This window comes from Rattus norvegicus, chromosome 11, assembly GCF_021556685.1.
Source record: "Rattus norvegicus strain SHRSP/BbbUtx chromosome 11, alternate assembly SHRSP_T2T, whole genome shotgun sequence".
NCBI classification, from domain to species: Eukaryota; Metazoa; Chordata; class Mammalia; order Rodentia; family Muridae; genus Rattus; species Rattus norvegicus.
In genome coordinates, this window is record NC_141544.1 from 29,737,647 (window position 1) to 29,756,875 (window position 19,229).

General features: G+C 36.6%; 1 long non-coding RNA gene across 22 annotated transcripts in view; it reads left to right on the forward strand.

Moving 5' to 3' along the window:
- The window catches only part of LOC103693508 (uncharacterized), a 493,880-nt gene that overhangs the window by 285,949 nt on the left and 188,702 nt on the right, over positions 1–19,229 (forward strand). For 16 of the 22 annotated variants that reach the window (XR_015632973.1, XR_015632972.1, XR_015632977.1 and 13 more), the window contains one exon: positions 5,925–6,029. This is a non-coding gene — a long non-coding RNA (uncharacterized LOC103693508). Of the gene's footprint in view, positions 1–4,663; positions 5,043–5,924; positions 6,030–19,229 lie in introns of those variants that run through there. The other 6 variants (XR_015632979.1, XR_015632982.1, XR_015632976.1 and 3 more) reach the window with 1 other exon arrangement.

A 19,229-nucleotide genomic window follows, 5' to 3' on the forward strand; every position in this document is an offset into this window, starting at 1 on the left:
ACTTTCTAGCTCTTACTGCATACTGAAGACAATATTTTTCAAACGTAAAGGAATCTTTGAGGTTGTCCCTTTTTGTCTGAAAAAAATGTGTAGCAGATATTCTAATAAGCTTTCAATTTCAGTGCTTTTAGCATAATTTCAGTCTCTGTTTAATATGGAACTTGAATAGTGTTTCTTACATGTATATTCTCAGGGCTGACCATTTGGCACTGGACAACCAATTTCTGTTCCCTTCCCTGGGGAGGACCATCTCTCCCGATCCCACTTTTCCTCAGTTACTGCTAGTTCTTTGTGTAGGGTTGAGGTCTTGTGGGCTTTTCGCCATCCAGTTTGCCAAGTTTGTTGTTCAGCTCATGTCCAGGTGGTCACACTGGTGAGACTTTACAGGGAGGGACCTCTTCTGGTACTACTGGGAGGCAATTTCACAGAGAACTTGCTGATCCTCTGGCTTTTACAGTGTTTCTGCTCATTCTTCCAACCTGTTCCCCGAGCCTGAGGTGAGCTTGTTTTGTAGTTGTATTCACTGGGACAGAGCTCCACCTCTTATATTTTCACTGGTTATGGTTATAACCACATATAGCCCACATCTAGTTCTTATAAAGCCCGATGATAGGCATATGACCTATCGATTACATTAATGGAACTTTACTAATAATATACTATTATATTCCACACTTGAAGATGCCTCAACAGCTTTTTATTGATAATCCTGCTCTGAGATCCCATTTAAAATATCATATTTCAATTAGTATCTGTGTCTCTAAACTATACTTGGTTCAAATAGTTTCTCATAGACCCGTGATCTGTCTGAGGTTTACTGACAACTTGCTTGGTAAAAATCCCCTTTGGTTAGAAGGTTCCTGATACTTCTTTGGGTGTCTAGATTGGAGTTTTGCACTTGGGCAAAGAGCACCTTTTTAAAAGTAATTCTTTCTTTCTTGTATTTCCATTATTTAGTCTTTGGGAAGAAATCAGCTGTTAAAGAATGAGAGGCTGTGCTCTATCCCCCAGAATGGAAAGCATACATGTGAAACTTAGTTCTTTGTGTAAGATATTTTATTATAATCATTTCCTGACATAAAAAGAGACCGGTGAATACATTTTTAAATAATTCAGTATTATTTTACTTGTGCTCCACTTCTTCCAGGTTTCATGTTTGGACTACCTTAAGTCTCATCTATATCCTTTGAAATTGACTGGCAATGCATTATTCTGTGCTATTCCTAATGCTTTTCATATTTTTTTGTTGCAATAAGATGCTTCAGGCCCATTCTGTAGATGCCCGTCAAGCCCGTTGACTAACCCCCATTTTTCCAAGAATCCTTCCATTGGAGAGACATGTTAGACACAAAGATCTGATCCAGAGATGCTCATTCCTTCCAAGACATGTGTGCTTCCAGGCCTGCTGAGCAAAAGAGCAAAACCATGTATTTACTTGGTTCTTAAAATGTGTATCAGTCTTTCACAGTTCTCTATATACCTTTTAAATTCAAATATTTCATTTTTAATACAGAAAAAAATTTTTTTAGAATTTGAAATTTCAAGACTTCATGGCTGATAAACTAAAAAGATGCTTGTTGACCATGTGTATGGAAAGTATACTTTCTGCTTGGTATTTTATATAAAGACAATCAATCTATGAATAAATATGACTTTGTAGCCCTTTGAAATATTTATGATTTAGATACTTTTCTTGTCTTATTTCAGTAGTTATATTTATATGGGATAGCATCTATGTTTTCACTCTTAATGTGATCTTGGCTATAGGTTTTTACAGATACTCATTATCAGTTAGACAGAAGTTTCTTCTATTCTTTGCCTCTTCGGTTTTAATCATGACAGAGAATTCAATTTGTCAATTGCTTTGTCTTGAGATATATTCCATATGGCTTTACTTCTTCAGTGTGTTGATGTGGTAGTTTGTAATAACTGATGTTCAAAGGCTGACTAACTTTTTAAACCCTAAAATTAGTACTTGTTATTCTGTATACTTAGGTTATCAATTGGGGAGTTTGACTTATGAATATTTATTGAGGACTTTTGTTCTATCTTCTTAAAATATACTGGTCTTTAATTTTCTTCCCTCATAAAAGTTTTCTCAGTTTTTTCATTAAGATACTTCTTGCTGCGTTCAAGTGAGTTATGGAGTACCTTCTGCCTTTCTTTTTCTTTTCTTTTTTTTTCCAGAGCTGGGGACTGAACCCAGGGCCTTGCACTTGCTAGGCAAGCGCTCTACCACTGAGCTAAATCCCCAACCCCTGCCTTTATTTTTTCTTATGTTAAATGCTTATAATGTCTTTCTGTCTGTGAAACCTTAACTAGGGCTGATGATTTTATTGAAGAGTATAAATAATTCAACTTAATTCTGCATACATGCTTGTAGGAATTATCTGCCATTCCTATGCACTATTAGAAAGTTTATAATTCTTCTGAAAGTATAAAATATACGGCAGGATATATTGCTTTCAAGAAGTTTATGAAGTAAGTTTTTTGATCTGGAAAATGGAATGGACATGGTGAGTGTGTGCAGCTTTTTTTTGTTTGTTTGTTTTTGTTTTTGGTGTGTGCAGCTTTTACAAGAGTCATTCAGATTAGTAAGAACAAATGACTGCTGGTCAATATTCTATGTATTTGTCTGTGATTGTATGTATTCCCATCTACCCGTCTTAGGCAAAAAGTAGAAGAAAGCCTGAGAACTGTATAGTATGCTTTAGTTAGTAAATTTATTATTTTGTGAAAAACAGTAAAATCCACATGGTAGTTTCTTTAAGATAATCAAATGTATTTAAACTTTATCACAACAATCATTGTAAATTTAAATCTGTTAAAGACGACTAACCATACACAAAGGTTATACAACTCAAAGAACGTTTGGAAATCATAAGGAACATATCAATAGTGAAATAATAAGGACGATAACAATCACAGTTTCTCATAAACATGGATGGATGGCCATCCGGAACTCAGTTGGGTTGCAGTGCCATCATGGCATACATCCTTAGTATTTGGCTCCTTCGGTGTGAGTGTACTCCAAAGATCTGATAGCTCATTGACTATCAGGGTCCTTTCCACAGCTTAAGAAATAGCATTGTTTATAAAATAAAACTTACACAATTTTGTGCTGAGATCACTCAGTCAGTACCATGTTCGCCTCATGCAATCATAAAGGAATAAGTTCATACGCTAGCACCCACATATAAAGCTATGCATGTTTCCATCCTAGTTCTGGGGAGGCAATGACAAGATGATGCCTGGGGTTTGCCAGCTACCTATGGACCAGCATCTGTGACCTTCCTCTGTAAATCAGTGAAATCAGTAAATCAGTGTCTTTGAAAGTAGGGGGGAGTGTGATGTGGGAAGACACACAATGACTACCGCTAATCTCCAAATACATGTACACACAGGTACACATACAGATGAACATGAACATGTGTGTACACAGCACGCATGCAATAAATAAAACAAACATCTGGCTAGATTCGATAGGAGAAAAAAAATACTCAGAACTGCAAAGAAGAAACAACCCACGGAAAAGCAAGCACAGTGCACTCGCAGTGTGTCCTAACTTTATCATTGATGCTCACCATAGCCAGATTAAAGTTTGTTACCTTAAATATTACTTCTTCCTGATTTAACAATAAAAGCTCAGGTCAACACAAAAAGTGCCGGCTTTCCTCTTCAGGATTTCACAGTCTCCCCTCAGAGCTTCTCCCTCTCTACACAAGGAAGGAAGAAGGATTTACTGACTAACTTGCCCACTCGATTTCTTGGGCAGTTAATCTTAATTGTCAAATCCCATCTTCCCAATTTTGATAACTGTAATATTAGCCTTCCTCTGGCTTCCTCCTCCTCTTTAATCTTTGCTCTATGCTACCCATGGACACGTTTTAGTCTCTGATGATCATTGATGAGATGTCAAGCCTTTAAGTTATAAGTAATTAGAAATGTAAGGAAAGTGAATTGGGTTGCTTTGCACTTTGGGCTACTTGTATCCTGCCATGTAAAGAAGTAACACTGTGTACTTGCTTCTGAAGGAACTTTCTATAAGTGGAGGAGACCACTAAGGAGACATTATTAAGTCTTGGCGTAAGCCCCCACCCCGTTCTCCATCTTGGATGGTAGAGAGTGTTGAGCAGGAAAGGGCAGACACCAGCCTTACTCCTAAAGTTACAGCAAAGCGCCCTGCTATTTGCCCCACTTCATCATTAATTTCAACCCATTAGAAAACTTTAAAAGCAAATTCCGAATCCTTATTTTCAAATCCCAACTCTCTCCCTGGGTGTAAAATTAACACTCTCATTTTCAAAGATTATAAAATCACGTCTGGCGTCCGGATCAAATACTGAGAAGCAAACAATCTCTGTTAACCATGAGGTGCAGGGTTAAATTTTTCTTTCCACTGATAAATCCCACCCCGGAACAGATTTCAGCGAGGCAGCTCGCAAAGCTCGCGCGGGTGAACCACACAGGCCATGTGGGTGCCGAGCTCAGAGCCGGAAAGCAAACAGCTGCTGTAGCCTGATTTGAGTTAAAATAGTGTGAGTGTTTAGTCTGGCGCACGGCTTCGGGGGAGATTGGCAGCTGGGTCAAACAAAGTCCTTCCGTTGGCTCCCTTCCCAGGCTGCTCTGCTAGTATTTAGTGGGTCCTAGTGCTGTGTAGGGCCCTTTTCTCAGGCAAAATCCTAACATCTGACCGCACCCTCTTCTCTTTGCTATTTAAAAAAAAGAAGAAAGAAAGAAAATGAAAAAGAAAAAGAAAAAGAAATGTAAAAAGAAAAAGGGGGAGAGAAAAAGAAAAAAAAAACTAGCTGTGTTTCTGCTTCTTTTGCTCAAAGATAAATTCTCCCGGAGACAACCTCTCCCACTAATTGTGTGTTAGCCATGAATTTTATCTCAAGAGCTGACGCACTGGGCTCTCAACTGGTGTGGAAAGCAGCCTGTTACAGTGTGGGACTCATAAAAGGGCCTCTATGCTGTGTGAAAGAATATCTGTGTGCTTAGGCAGGAAACTTTGATCTACAGAAAAGCCAGAAGACATCTAGGTAAGGCTCCGGGATCAGATGTATTTTGGGGGGCAAAGTATGGCAGCGAAATTGATTGGCACATAGGAGAGATGCGAGTTTACAGTGTGTGTGTGTGTGTGTGTGTGTGTGTGTGTGTGTGTGTGTGTGCTGACTTCTGTGGAAGTTGAAATGCATTGAAGACTGTTTACTTATTTTTGTTCATTTATTTAAAACCTAAATCAGGAGTCTGTAGTCGGTCTTTCGACGTTTTCGTTTTCTATTATTAAACTGGTCGCAGTAGATACGATTGGATCACAGAGAAATCTTTGCAAACTGACACAGAAAGAAAACATTCTGAAGGGCGGAGAAAATAGACAAGTTTTAAAGAGAAATTGTTTGAACGTTAGAGGGCGGGAGACAGTACATTCGGCTAACATGGGTCTGATTACTAAAAAAAAAAAGAAAAAAAGAAGAGAAAAGAAAAGAAAAAGTTTAATGCTGCTTTGGAATGAATATTAAGTAAGTTGTCTTTGTCCCTTACTTTTTAATTTTAGTGGCTCATTGAGCCTGTTGGCTCACATTTTTTGAGAGTGCTGAAGGCTGCCATGAATCCCTAATGAGGCCCCCTTTGCACATGATTTTGGCCAAGTGCCAAAATCAACTTCCCAGAGGCGAGCTTTCTCTCAAAGAACCTGGACTGATTTTTTTTTATTAGAAATCATGTTTGAAAGCCGCCACAACCAGTTGTATAGGCATGTCAAAAATGACTTTATGCTGTAAATATGAAATAAGCTTTCAGGTTTTTTTCTCCTTTCTTTCTCATGTTGTCACTATGGAGTCTTTGCCTGTTGCTGCCTCAATCATGATAGAATGAGAATAATTTGAAATAAGAAGATTTAAGGACATTTTCTTTCCCTTCAGCAAACCAGGAGTGTTCCTGTCTTACTGAGCAGTATACACTGTGGAGAAATTCTTTAAAACCCGTCGGGATGAATAGCAGCTGAATTTATAAAACTCTTCATCCCTGTAAGTAATACCCTGTTAATGGGACATAGTAGTTTTCTAGAAGTTTTGTGTATAGAATTAAGTTTAATACTGACTTAAGTGGAGTCTTAGTGTATGTTAAAGTGCCTTGGTGTTTGGCTTGTTTGTTTGTTTGTTTTGTTGTTGTTAATATTTATTACATAATTTTAAAAGATTATGTGATACCTTGATGCATTTACCCAACTTTTCATAGAAGTGTTTGGTTTGTAAATATGTCTGCATGATGAAATAATTGTATTTAGCTGCTTCCCTGTAAGACGAAGGCTGAGTGTTCACGGAAGAAGGTGAGAAGCACGGTGCACTTTTCTGAGCAGGTTTTAAATCTGATGTTTCCACGTCTGAATTCTGTCATGTGAGCCATTATGTGATTTTATATGATACGGTTTCTTGAGTTACATTTACAAGTTCCAGTGAGATAGCCTGGTTATTGGATGGTAGCAATGTTAGATTTTATGAGCGAATTTAAGCAATAACTTACGATATTAAAAGAACTTAGTCTGCAAAGCAGTTTTAAAGTTAAGGCAGTGGGATGTCAGTGTCCCTGTTATTTTAAAGAAATCCTTGTATCGCCACCATCACTCGTGATTTTCGCCCCCTTTATCACAGTCATCTATTTAATTCACAAGCCTGGCCTTAGTTACATCTGTATTCTCTGTTTGCTATGTCGGTGAGAATCAAACGAATTACCAGTTAGTAGAAGCAAGAATTAGAACTATCTTAATTCGTATGCTTATCTCATACTCATAACTATGCCAGCTTCCTCTTGATTCAATGTAGCACTTTGTTCACTTGGGTGTAGAACAAACTAAAATGAAATTTGCTTTTTTTTAATATGCTATAATTACCTTTGGGTTAATTTGTACATGTGTGCATATACGGAATCAGTTTTGTTTGTAATTTTACATCGTGATTGATGGCATTGTTTATACATTGCTGCTGGTCGAATTAAGGATTGAAGGATATGAACAGATCATATCACTCAGCACTAAAATTCATGGAAGTAAGAAGTTTCTAGAAATGTATCTGCATAAGTTCTCTTTGTCCATGAGTTCATGGCTGAGATATTATTTGATGTAACAATTTTCTTTAATAATAAACAATTAATGTAGTTAGATATGTCAAGTATTGCCAAAACAGATCATTAAATTTGCTACTATTAACCAAATGCAGAGAAAATAGCATTATACTGCTTGGTCGTCTCTACAAACCTTTTTTTGTCCCTAATTTTAATTCTCACTCTATTTTTATTATCATAATTTTACTAAGTGTCTTAAATTGGTGAACCATTTCTTTAAAACTTGCTAATACTTTGACAGTGGTAATTTTTTCTGTTGTTACTGCTAAACCATGGCAACATAAATACATTAATCCAGAGATAGAACTTTTGGGGCACACGGATACATGCACTAGTGTTTTAAGTTCAGAATGGATCCTTGACTATTAGCAAATAATTTCTCGTTTCAGTAGAAATACATAAGCATTGGGAGCCGTCTGAATTTCATCCCTCACTGCAACAGTTAAGCATTCACTTGCGTTTGCTCTGAAAATGAGCTGTGCGCTGAGCACATCTATTGTGTAGGCTTCCAGATCCAATCATCAACAATCATTACTAACAGTTTAAAAATCGTTTGAGAGATACAATCTCTTTGAAAAAGAAAATATTTCTGTATATTTTGCATTTATTTCATTTGGGAGTAATAGCTTGTAAATGTTTTATTACTTGTTGGGGTTTTTTTTTTTTTTTTTTGATACTCTGGTTCCAATTCCATTTTCACAATGTTAAAACTTTAGAGAAATAAAAACCTTTCATAACTGTTCATCTAAAGGTTGGGTCTTTACCCATGTTAGTATAAAATGATTTGTTTGTTTGTTTAAATCATACAAAAGGCACGTCAAATATTTTTCCCCAATTAAAGCAGGCATCAAATAATTAAGTAGCAACTTTATTCCTTACTGGAATGTACACGAGTACTTTTTTAATCTACAGTTTTTTAGTCGGTGAGAGACATTAACAATAGGGCATTTTGGGTGAACATTTCATCATGACCATGAAGTACGTTGGTCTCAATAATCTACGTTCCAGTAATGAGATAAGCACATTGCTACAGTAGATTGAATGGTGTTATTGAGTTTTGGCACCACCTCAGTGACCTCAGTCATAAAAGATTAGTTACAGGCAAGAGGATTTGGGACTGGAGGAGTGAAAGTAGATAAGAAATGCATGTCAAGACATCAGTCTTACTTGCCCTGGAGAAAGTATGTGCTGGAATAAAAGCACATTCATTTTATGAAAAAATTTATGGCCACTATTTTGTCAGTTATTCATACAATAAATTTTGAAACATCAATAAGCTGGTTGAAGCCTGTGCTGGATTTTTCAGATTTCTCTGTCTATGTAATTGCAATATTTTCTTTTCCTTCAGTAGATGAATACCTACTGTATTTCCAAGTAGCCAAAATATAATTATAAATTTGATTTTCAAATACTTTTAAAATGTTTTCATTGAAATCTAATATTAGGAATCAGAATTATATTCTCTGATATTGAGCCTTTTTTTTTTCAAGTAAAAAAAGGGTTGATTTTCAGTTGTTGCATTTTTCCCTTATGGGTTTAATTCTTAAATTATCATTAAGTAAATATTGCTATTTAATATCTTGTTAAGGCATGGTGTTTGATTCATTTTTATAAGCAACCTGATACATAGTTAAATAAAAATGAGTTATGTGCAGCTCTAGAGTTTTCTTTCAAAAATCAAGATAAGAGATCAGCCAAAGTTATTTATTTATTTATTTATTTTTATGCTGAACATTTTTCTTTAAAAGAAAAAAAGTTTCAAAGTTGTTCTTGTTTGCATGCTCAGACGTGTCAGCCTGTACGGCTTCCCATGGCATGACATATGTGAACTGTCTTCTGAGACTTCTCGCCTTGCACTAAGTTTGTTTCTGTTCCACACTAGTCTACACTTAAAAAAAATGACTTTCTAAGTAGAAATTAGCATGAAGGAGTCCATCAAACTTGATATTTTGGTCAGTCAAATTCCTTGACTTATTTTGCATGTGTCATGGTCAGTGGCACGTTTGTGGAGTTAGGCTTAACAAGTGGTTAATGTTCATTATTTAAAGAGAAATTTAGTTTTGGAGACTCTGAGGTACAGTTGTTTCTTTCAAATGGAAGCATTGCTATGGCTACTCAACTTTTACACAATGCCTGTCCTTCAAAATATCTTGATGCCAACCACTTGCTCAAAGTTCCCTTTCTCTTGATGACAAGAAGTAAATATTTGTAAGGGGCACAAAGGACACCTGAAATATTTTCAAAAAAAGTTTTAAACTTTACTCCTAATTTCACTCTTGAAGAGATTTTTGACAGGAATGATGGTCTTATTCAAACACCTACATAAATTTAAGTAGTATGAACTTGACTTTGTTTTATAGAAGATACAAGTGACATTTATGGCAGAATATATTTCAATAGCAGCTATTTTCAACATGCTATTTCTTAGGAAACAACAAAATGGAGAGAGACACGGGAGGCTCTGAGAAAGATAGACTGGCAACATGGAGATGCTAGACCAGAGTATGAGAGCCATGCTGCTCAAGTTGTGGGGCTGTACACTCAGCTCCCTGTTTAAATCCTGGTCTTGCTTTAGATCACCTACAACAATAATTCACAGAGATTTCTATAGAGAAAGCTGAGTCACAGAAGAATACACTCATTCTGGTACCCTGGCCTCTGTGCTTTGGGGTTTCAGGGGGGAAAGCACTGTTATTTGTGCGTAATGACTTTCAGAATCACAGGTTGGGATAGATTAGCTCAGTCCACAGGACATCAAGCAAACTCTGCCTTAGCAATTATAATTACCTTTTAACTTTGCCTTTATCTGAGAATCTTCCTAAAAAATGGACAGCTGTGCATTAAAGATCACATTGCTAAAAATTAGAGAACATGCTTGTTTACTTGTGAAGTAGTAACCTGTATTTTGTTCAAAATAGTGTGTGTCAATATATACTGTGTCAAATTTAGCCTTAGGATTGACTTTGTTCTGCTTCTACTTGACATATGGGTAAATTGGCTTTTGAAAATATTTTTTGTTTGTTTGTTTTGTTTTGTAGTATTAGGTAATCAACATAGGGCTTCATGGACTCAAGGTATCACCAATGCTAAAATATGTTAATTTTATATTTTCGCTACCTTCCCCATGAAGTAGAGTTATCTCAGGGAAATGTGAGCTTTCTGTTCATGTAGCGACTTTGAACATCACGTGTATATTTCTTGGCATATTCCATGGAATTCTAACTTAGCTATGCTTCTTTTTATTCCTGGGGTTCATTCATAAATATTCACGCCAGAGAGTTCTTTTTAATCAATACGCAATTTTAGCTGATATATTCAGGGAACTTGACATTCAGAGAGGTTGCTGCATAGAAAATCCTTACTGATGTGTGATTTGGGTATTTCTAAAACACCTTCACATGTCAGGAAGTGAATCAATAATGATTTAGAAACAAAGAATGATTGGTAATTTGGAAAGATGAGTGAGTTATAATCAGTTCATAATATTTGTAGAATGATAATATTTTTCTATTGACGTAGTTTTGTGCCAACATGTTTAATTTGGAAACTGTATTTGTTACTAGAAGGCAGTAATCAATTCTAGTAATCCATAGTTTAATATGACTGAGTCAAACTCAGGGCTGAGTAAGTGAACAAAAGTTCTTCAACAAATTGTAAACTATTTGACTACCTTATACCTAAAATTGATTTTAATTTTCACCTGCAAGTCTTTCAATATGAGTGCAATGGTTTGTAGTATTGACTATTTACTGATAAAACTTCTTTACTTTTAGATATGAGTAAGTAAAATGGTACAATTTCTGATAACTCACCTTTAAAACCTACTTAAAATCAAATTTGACGAACTAAAACATAAAAAGTGGAGATTCCAATGTGGCCCTAGATGAAATGACACATGGAGTAAAAAGTGTTCACTTGCCTAGAAATCTGACCATCATAGCTAGTACAGCTTCTCCTTCCTTACTTGAGAGATGCATAATTAAAAGTGATTTCCAGATGTGCACATGAACAGCTATTGTACTCTAACCCGAATTTCTCAAGAATGAGCTAAATCATAATAGGCTTAAAAGTTGCTATATGCTCAATGGTTTTGAAATTGATTCGGAAGCACCACGCTAGGCTTAGTGCAGGATAGTGAATGAAAGGAATTAATGTGGATGAGTACTAGAAGCTATTGCCATTTAAGTGGTAGCAGAAATCGTTACAGGGCTGGAAATTATAACCGAGCAATACATAAGGAACATAGAAAAGTTTCTTTCTCATGTAGACATAATGGATGCCCATATACAGCTGCATAATATAGGCCATAAGAGCAGTGATAGATATTGCCTAGATATTGCCGGAAAAAGTAGGAATCGTGTATACATGTTCATACAATGGAACGATGTTTTTATTTTTTATTTGCCTAATGTTAATGAAACAACAAGGAAATATATAAACTGATAACTTAAAATATGGAATTCTAGGCACATGGAAGTAGTGTGCTTGCTATAAAAGGATGGGGCTGGCTGGAGATCTGCATCAAGCTCGTAAGAACTCTAACGTGGCAACTCACACTGTAATCCCAATGCTTGGGAGATGCAAAGCAGGGACTCACTTGAGCTTTTAGCCTGCCAGCCTTGCTGGAATGTGAGGTACAGGTTCAATGATAAGCCTTGTCTCCAAAAGTAGGGGGGGGGGCTGTAAAATAACTTTTGTTCGTCTAATGTAATTGTTGTTTGGAAGCTTACTACCTTCATCTACTATCCGAGGCCTATTCCTGTACAAACTGAACGAGGCCTAGAATGTTTTCAGCCTCTGAAACTTACTGCTGGATAAGCTCACACTTTCTAGGTCTTACTGAACTCTGGCTGGCTGGTTCAACTCAGCTGATCTGACTCAAAACTCCTCTTCACACTGACTGATTCAAACTGGTTCCTTTCAGCTTCTGACCGAGTTGCTCTGCTTGGCCTCATACAATCTTTGGCATTATGTTCTAATCTTCTGGCTCCTTCTCGTTCTCTCATTCTTTTTGTCTTCACCTGTGTCACTTGCAACCTGTGTCTATACAACTGTCCCAGCAAAACTGCTGTCTCCCTCTTCTCCCTCTGTACTGTTCTTTTACTTCTCTCTGTTCTCACAGGAGTTGGACATAACCAATTCAGTCAAATCTTTCTCACATTTGTCAATTTCTCTGACTCTCAATTAGATGTTATTTTTAAACATAAATGCTTCCTTCTTTAAACTAACTTCACTGTCATTCTTTGGGATTAAAGTTAAGTGCTAAGAGTTTGTCTGCATTCCAGTCAGATTACATAGACCTAGAAGGTCTTTGGATATAATCAGAGCAGTCATATTGCTGAATTAAAATTCCTCTACAGTGAGCCATTGAGGAAGACACTGGATATGAATATCTGGCCATTGCATATTCAGTGCATATACAAGGCAGGGGGCAGAGACAGACAATAAGAGGGAGAGGGAGAGACAGGTAAATTGTACAGATCATATTACAAGCAATGAACATTGTGTTAGATTTCTATAACTATAGCAAATTACCCAAGTTAGTCAATATATTAAGAGGAAAACATTGGTGACTTGTTCATGGTTTTGAAAGCTCTATTTTAAATAGATTAACTCTTTGGCTTCAGCCTAATAGTTAGAGAGGAAGCACATGAAGGTCGGAGTATATAGAATGGAGAAACTGTCTTACTTTGATGGCCAGAGTGAAATGAAAATGAGGGGAGAAGACAGGAACTCAGCAGCCATTAAAGCACATGTCCCAATTTATTTCTTACCAAATCACAATGCATTAAAGGTTCTTTGCCTGGGTCACCAAAACTCTGATACATTGAAAATTTTCAGTGATGCACTTATGGAAAACTAACAACCATCAACCTATTTCTAAAGTTATAAATGTTTTTCTTTACCCACTCATATTAATTAAAGCTGCTAACCATGTCTCAATAGACTATTGTTATTAATACTATTGAATTTGTTTAAAACCTGTCCATTACTAAGAATCCTGGACTTGAAACTGGTTTTTCTGTGCATATAGTCTTTTGTTCTCTAGAGACACATGGGAAGGCATGACTATGGTTTTAAGAGAAGGACCAAAGAGGCTAAGATATTTTTTTAGGGCCTGTATCATATGAAGGCCCAGGTAATGTTCATAATCACTCACTAGTATTACAAATGTAATCAGTTTTCTTAAGAGTGTTTTGAAAAGAATTTTAAGAATCAGACCCTAGAAATAATTGCAGAGCTGGCTCCCTTGTTACGGATACGATGATGGATTTCTTTATCTGTCCTATCTACAACATTCTTTCAAGTGTGTGACTCCTGACCTTGAAAGTACTATGCACTCTATTCTCAGAAGCCCTGGATCAGACTCGCTTTTCTACAGAGAGCTTCCAATATTTCATGTCACCCTGCAAATGACTGGGAAGCATGAGGATGATTACAGGACCCCATTGTATAGACAGGAAGCCCAGATTAGTAATTAGTTTTCTCTGAGTTGTAGAGTTGCAGTCATATTAAGCACTGATGTAAGGATCAGTTTTGTGCTGCTACATTCATTAGCTATTATACTTTGTATTTAGTGTTTGTGGGCCTAGACAAAAATGGAGAAACTTGGGCTATGACTCTCTCTCTCCCTCTTGCCTCCCTCCTCTCTCTCTCTCTCTCTCTCTCTCTCTCTCTCTCTCTCTCTCCTCCCTTTTCTCCTTCCCCCTGTCTCTATTAAAGTTCTAAGCATATGAAAATGAGTCATTAGAAGAGAATACTGGGAGACATTGGTCATTGATACAGGAGTTTTCTGATGTATATTTTATGTTGCTCTTAGGCAGTTGTCAGCAACAAATTGACTTTGGTCACATGCAATTTTCTGCAAGGAAATAAACTCTGATAATATCTGCATGCTGGAGTTGCAATTTTAAAGGGTGTGGGTCCTTTGCACATCAGTGATTTAAATATTGAGAACTATGGAGTAGTATAATAGCTGGTAAATATTTGTCAAGAAATTGCACTAATATGATTTGTCAATATACATTATTACTATAGATGGAGTATATGGAGATGAAACTTGTTCCCAGTATAGTCATCTAGACTACCCAGTGACCTCCCTGTTATGCATCTCACAGAAGGAAAAATTCACGAAGTATTTGATGGCTTCAAGGCAAATGTTTTACACTAGGCTCTGATACCTGCTTACTTTTTAAATCTAAATTTGGCCACGGCATACCCTTGTATAAAATGAAATGTCAATTTTTAACAGTTGTTAACTGTGTTAAAACATGGATCCATAATCTCTATTGATAAGGCGAAACTAAAATGTGAATGGAGGTGTAGGCATAACATGTGTCTTAAACAATTGCTTTGACACTTGTGTTGTTTACATAATGACAGTTGGCTGTCACAATTCAAAAGTGCTTGATGGGGGCTGGGGATTTAGCTCAGTGGTAGAGCGCTTACCTAGGAAGCGCAAGGCCCTGGGTTCGATCCCCAGCTCCGAAAAAAAAAGAACCAAAAAAAAAAATAGTACAAAAGTGCTTGATGAACCTAGAACAGTTTGGTCAAAACAAATCTCTTCTTCAGCCCTCAGGCAGTAGAGTCCTTCAGGAACCATGGTCAACCAGCTCCTTATTTTCTGAAAAAGAAATAAAGATTGCCCAGTAGTGGAAATGGCTTGGGCACTCATGCTTGTCACTCTGGCACCTGCACAGATCTTGTCCACAGATCTTTATGCCAATGTTCTGTTACTTCCCCTGCATAAGGCTCTTTATCCTAAACTCAGCTTGTGATCATTCTGATATTCTTCTTTATGAGTATATCAGGATAGTAACAGACGTAAAGAGGAATTTAACTTATTTGAAAAGCTGAAGAAGACAATGAAAATTTAGATTTAAATGCAAACTTTCCTCTATGTTTTTTCCCATGTGAAATGCATCACCAGAGCATTCTTATTTACTACTTTGTAGTACTCTTTTTCATGATCGTGATGTAATCTATCAGTTAGCTCTACTGTGCTAAGAGACTTGGGTTATTAAAGTTATCTTTTTAAAATAAAAATAGATTAAATATGAAATGAATCTAAAGCACAGTAGGTAGAGCTTTACTTTTCCCTTTTATTGAAAATATGATTTTTACAGAATATGTTCCTATTTGCTCTCCCCCAACAGTCCCCAGTTCCTCCCTCCTTTTCTTTCCCACCCAGATTCACACCCTTCCTGTCTTTCCTTAGAAAACAGACTTCTAGGGAATAATAAAAAAATAAAATAAAATAAAACAGTAAGATGAAACAAAAACAAACAAATCACAATAGGGCAAAACAAAAGAAAAAAGCCAAAGAAAACACATAGGAAACACATATAGACATTCGCACAGACACACACACAAGAATCTCATAAAAACACAAAAAGCAGAGACCATAATATATATCTTAAGGACCAGTAAGGTAAATATTCCATATTCAATATGTCCACATTCACCCCCTCACATATCTTCTCCCCTCCCAGTTTGATCTTCCATTTTCTGTCCCACTCCCATGCGTCTATATCTATCTATTCAATTTTTTCTCTCCAGGGAGATACATACCTCCTCCCTAGGTTTATACCTAGCCTCTATAATAAGATAGATTGTAGCTGATCAAACTAGGAGGGGGAGGGGAGAGAGAGGTGAGGGACATCTAAAACTTAGTTTTATGTTGGGTGGTTAAGTATGGATTTATTTAGATTGTTCTACATGTTACCAACTAGGTGGGCCAGCACAAGGTAATAAAAAATGTGTTTTTGTCCAGTATGTATTTTTGGCTTCTTTGTTAAAAGTCAGGTATCTGTAGTAGCATGGAATCATTTTAGAATCTTCAGTTTTATTCAGTTGATCAATAAGTCTGTTTTTGCACCATACCATGTTATCTTATTGCTACAGCTCTGTAGTACAAATGTGAGATCAGGGATTGTTTTTATTTTTCTTCCCGTAGTTGTTTTATCAGTCAGGGGCATTTTGTAGAGCTTGTTATTTCATATTATGCATATTTGAACAATACAAAGTAAAAACAATAGTGTTTTCCCATTATTGTAGAAAATATTTTTAGAAAGGTGAATAAATATGCTTTGCTGATATATATTCTTTTAAAGTTATCACTATTATGGCTGTTTATTTTGTATGACTGTTTTGTCTGCCTGTGTATCTATGTACCATGCTGTAAGGTTCTCTTGGAGATTAGGAGAAGGTGTCAGCCACAAAGCGCTGTTACAAATGTTTCTGAGCCACCATGTGGGTGATGGGAATTGAACCCACATTCTCTGGAAAAGCACCCAGTGATCTTAATCACTGAGTCCTCTCTCCTGCCCCATAGTAAACCCTACTTAATTATTCCTTTACTGTAATTTATTGTGTATGGAAATATAGTTTTAAGTGAGTAAAAATACTAACTTTAGACTTGAACAATTTATTAATTTTTAAACTCACCAATTTCTAAAAGTTTCTATTATGATGTAAATAATTAATCTGATGTCTTTGACATGCTATAATTTCATAAAATCCTTAATATAAGTGACCCCATTATTGCATGCATGGTAGGAGCAGAATTCACTATTACGTTTTGCGTTCGTTGGTGCAGTGCCTTGCCAGTGCTCACAGAAGGCCAGAAGGCATTGCATCTTCTGGACGTAGAGTTACAGGTGGTTGTGAGCCACCTTATGTGATTGCTTGAACCAGGTCCTCTGCTGAGCAGTACTAGTGCTTAACCACTGAGCCCACCCTTCAGCCTACAAATCTAGTATTGTGACCATAAAAACATACACTTCCTTGAAAGCTATAGCGATAGGGTTAGAGGAAGTTTACTAACTTGTATACTACTTTGAACAGCTCATCAGATCATGTGACTGTTCAATTCAAAATGGTTTTTCCTACTGAGAATTAATTAAAGCTTTTAAAATTATTGATTGCAGAAAAAGTAATGTTGGGTTATGTATATGTCCTTAACCAATTCATCTAATGAATTTATTTAGTAGACTTTATTGACTGCTTTCTCCAACTGCTAATTTATATATTTATTTATTACTTTGGTTGTGTTGATAAAAAATATGGGGCCATCATCCGGGTGTTAGACAAAATTGCCAATAAGCAACCACTTCAATGAAATAAGGGATATTAAAGTCATGTATCAAAATGGAGTTAATAAATGGTACATGATACCTTCATGTAGTACATGGATTAACACTGGATGGAGGAGTACATCACAATTTCCTGCCCCATAAAGTGAAATAACTATCATGTAAAGCTAGTAAAGTCTGAGCAATGACTTGTGCAACATTTTATTAACTTGAGAGCCATTTGTTCGTTATAATAAGTTACACTTTGGTAAATATTTGAAGTCCTTATGTGAAACCATACATGAAGTAGTTCTTTTTTAAATACATTTTTAAGAACTGAGACAGATGCAGATACTTACTACCAAGAATTGGACTGAGGTTGAGGTCCCATGTCGAAGGGGAAGGAATGAAGGAATGAAAAATCTGAAGGGGATGGTAACCCCATAGGAAGACCTACAGTGTCAAATAACCAGAACCCATGGGAGTTATCTGAGACTAAGCTACCAACCAAAGGGCTTACTTAGACTAATCCAAGACCTACAGTGGCACATATGTAGAAGAGAACTACCTTCTCTGACCTCAGTGGGCTAGATGTGCTATAATCCTGTAGAGATTTGATGCACTTTGGGAATGGGGATTCAAGGGTGGGTAGGACATGCACAGAGGCAAAAGACAGGGGAGGGGGGAGAATGCTTGAGTGGGGCAACATATGGGATGTAAATAAATAAAATAATTAATTAACTATATAAAAAAGAAAACTGATTATATTTGTGTTTGCTCATCACAAATTGTTTATGTCTTCTGTAAGTTAATTAATAGTACCTGGTAAGTAATTTGTTTTTGTATTTTTCTTAGGAGTTGCATTCTGAAGACATTACATACTATCTATAAACAATAAAACCATGCTCTCGTGCTTTTCTCTTTAAATAACCAGCTCAATTTTGGCCAAGGTCAAGGAGACTTAAACCTTGTTATTATTTTTGACAGCTATACAATGCCTGATAATGACTCTATTTCTAACACCAGCTGGCAGCACGTTCCCTTTCGAATGAATTCATAGATGTCCTGGTCACAATCCAGACATACACGGGACACTCTGAATTCCACTGCTGTGTTTCTGCGTAATTAGATATGTCTCCCTAATAGGAAGAGAAGGCCAACTCTAACAATGCTTTTTCTCTGTATAATTTTTTTCTTAGTTATTTAGTGCCTTTTTAAACAGGTACAATGCCTGAAGGCATCTTTTTAAGCAAATTAGTGGGGACATTTAAGAATAAAAAGTACTAATATGTCATGCTATAATATGGTATGTATTTGGGCTCAAACGCTATAATTGTCTTGTAGTTCAGTCTCTAACTTGGGATGTCATCTTGTTGGTATTTGCTAATCATGACACTGGTTGGCATTTCTCCGATCATGTTGTGTTAAGGGTCATGTCAGAAGAAATCACCTTAGAGGAAAAGCTGATTTAAAAGTATATAATATTCATTTACTTTGAATTAATCAGAAAAAATGACAAGGGAGAAGACTGGAGAATTACACACACACACACACACACACACACACTGAGAGAGAGACAGAGACAGAGACAGAGAGAGACAGAGGGAGAGAGAGACAGAGACAGAGAGAGACAGAGAGAGAGAAAGAGACATACATACAGACACACAGAGACACATGCACATACCTTAAAGTCTGCCTATGCACACCTTTTTTTTTTCCTTTCCTTTCAGAGGTAAGATCTCATCATGTGGTCCTTCTTTCCTAGAATCCACTCTGTAGCTTGAATTGGCCTCAAGGACACTGCAACAGCATGTACCTCAGTCTCCTCAGTACTGGGCCTGCACATGTAAGCCATGAAGGATAGTTTTATGTGCTTCCAGGTAGCCATCCTTAGTGAGATGTTTCAGTGTCTGAAAGGCCTTGCAGGTTTCATGGCAGGCACAGAAGCATTCCAGAAAAAAATGAGAATGAAAATAGGTCCATCCTGCATTAGGTAGGGTCAAACTTTAGGATCAGATCACAAATGGTTTATTG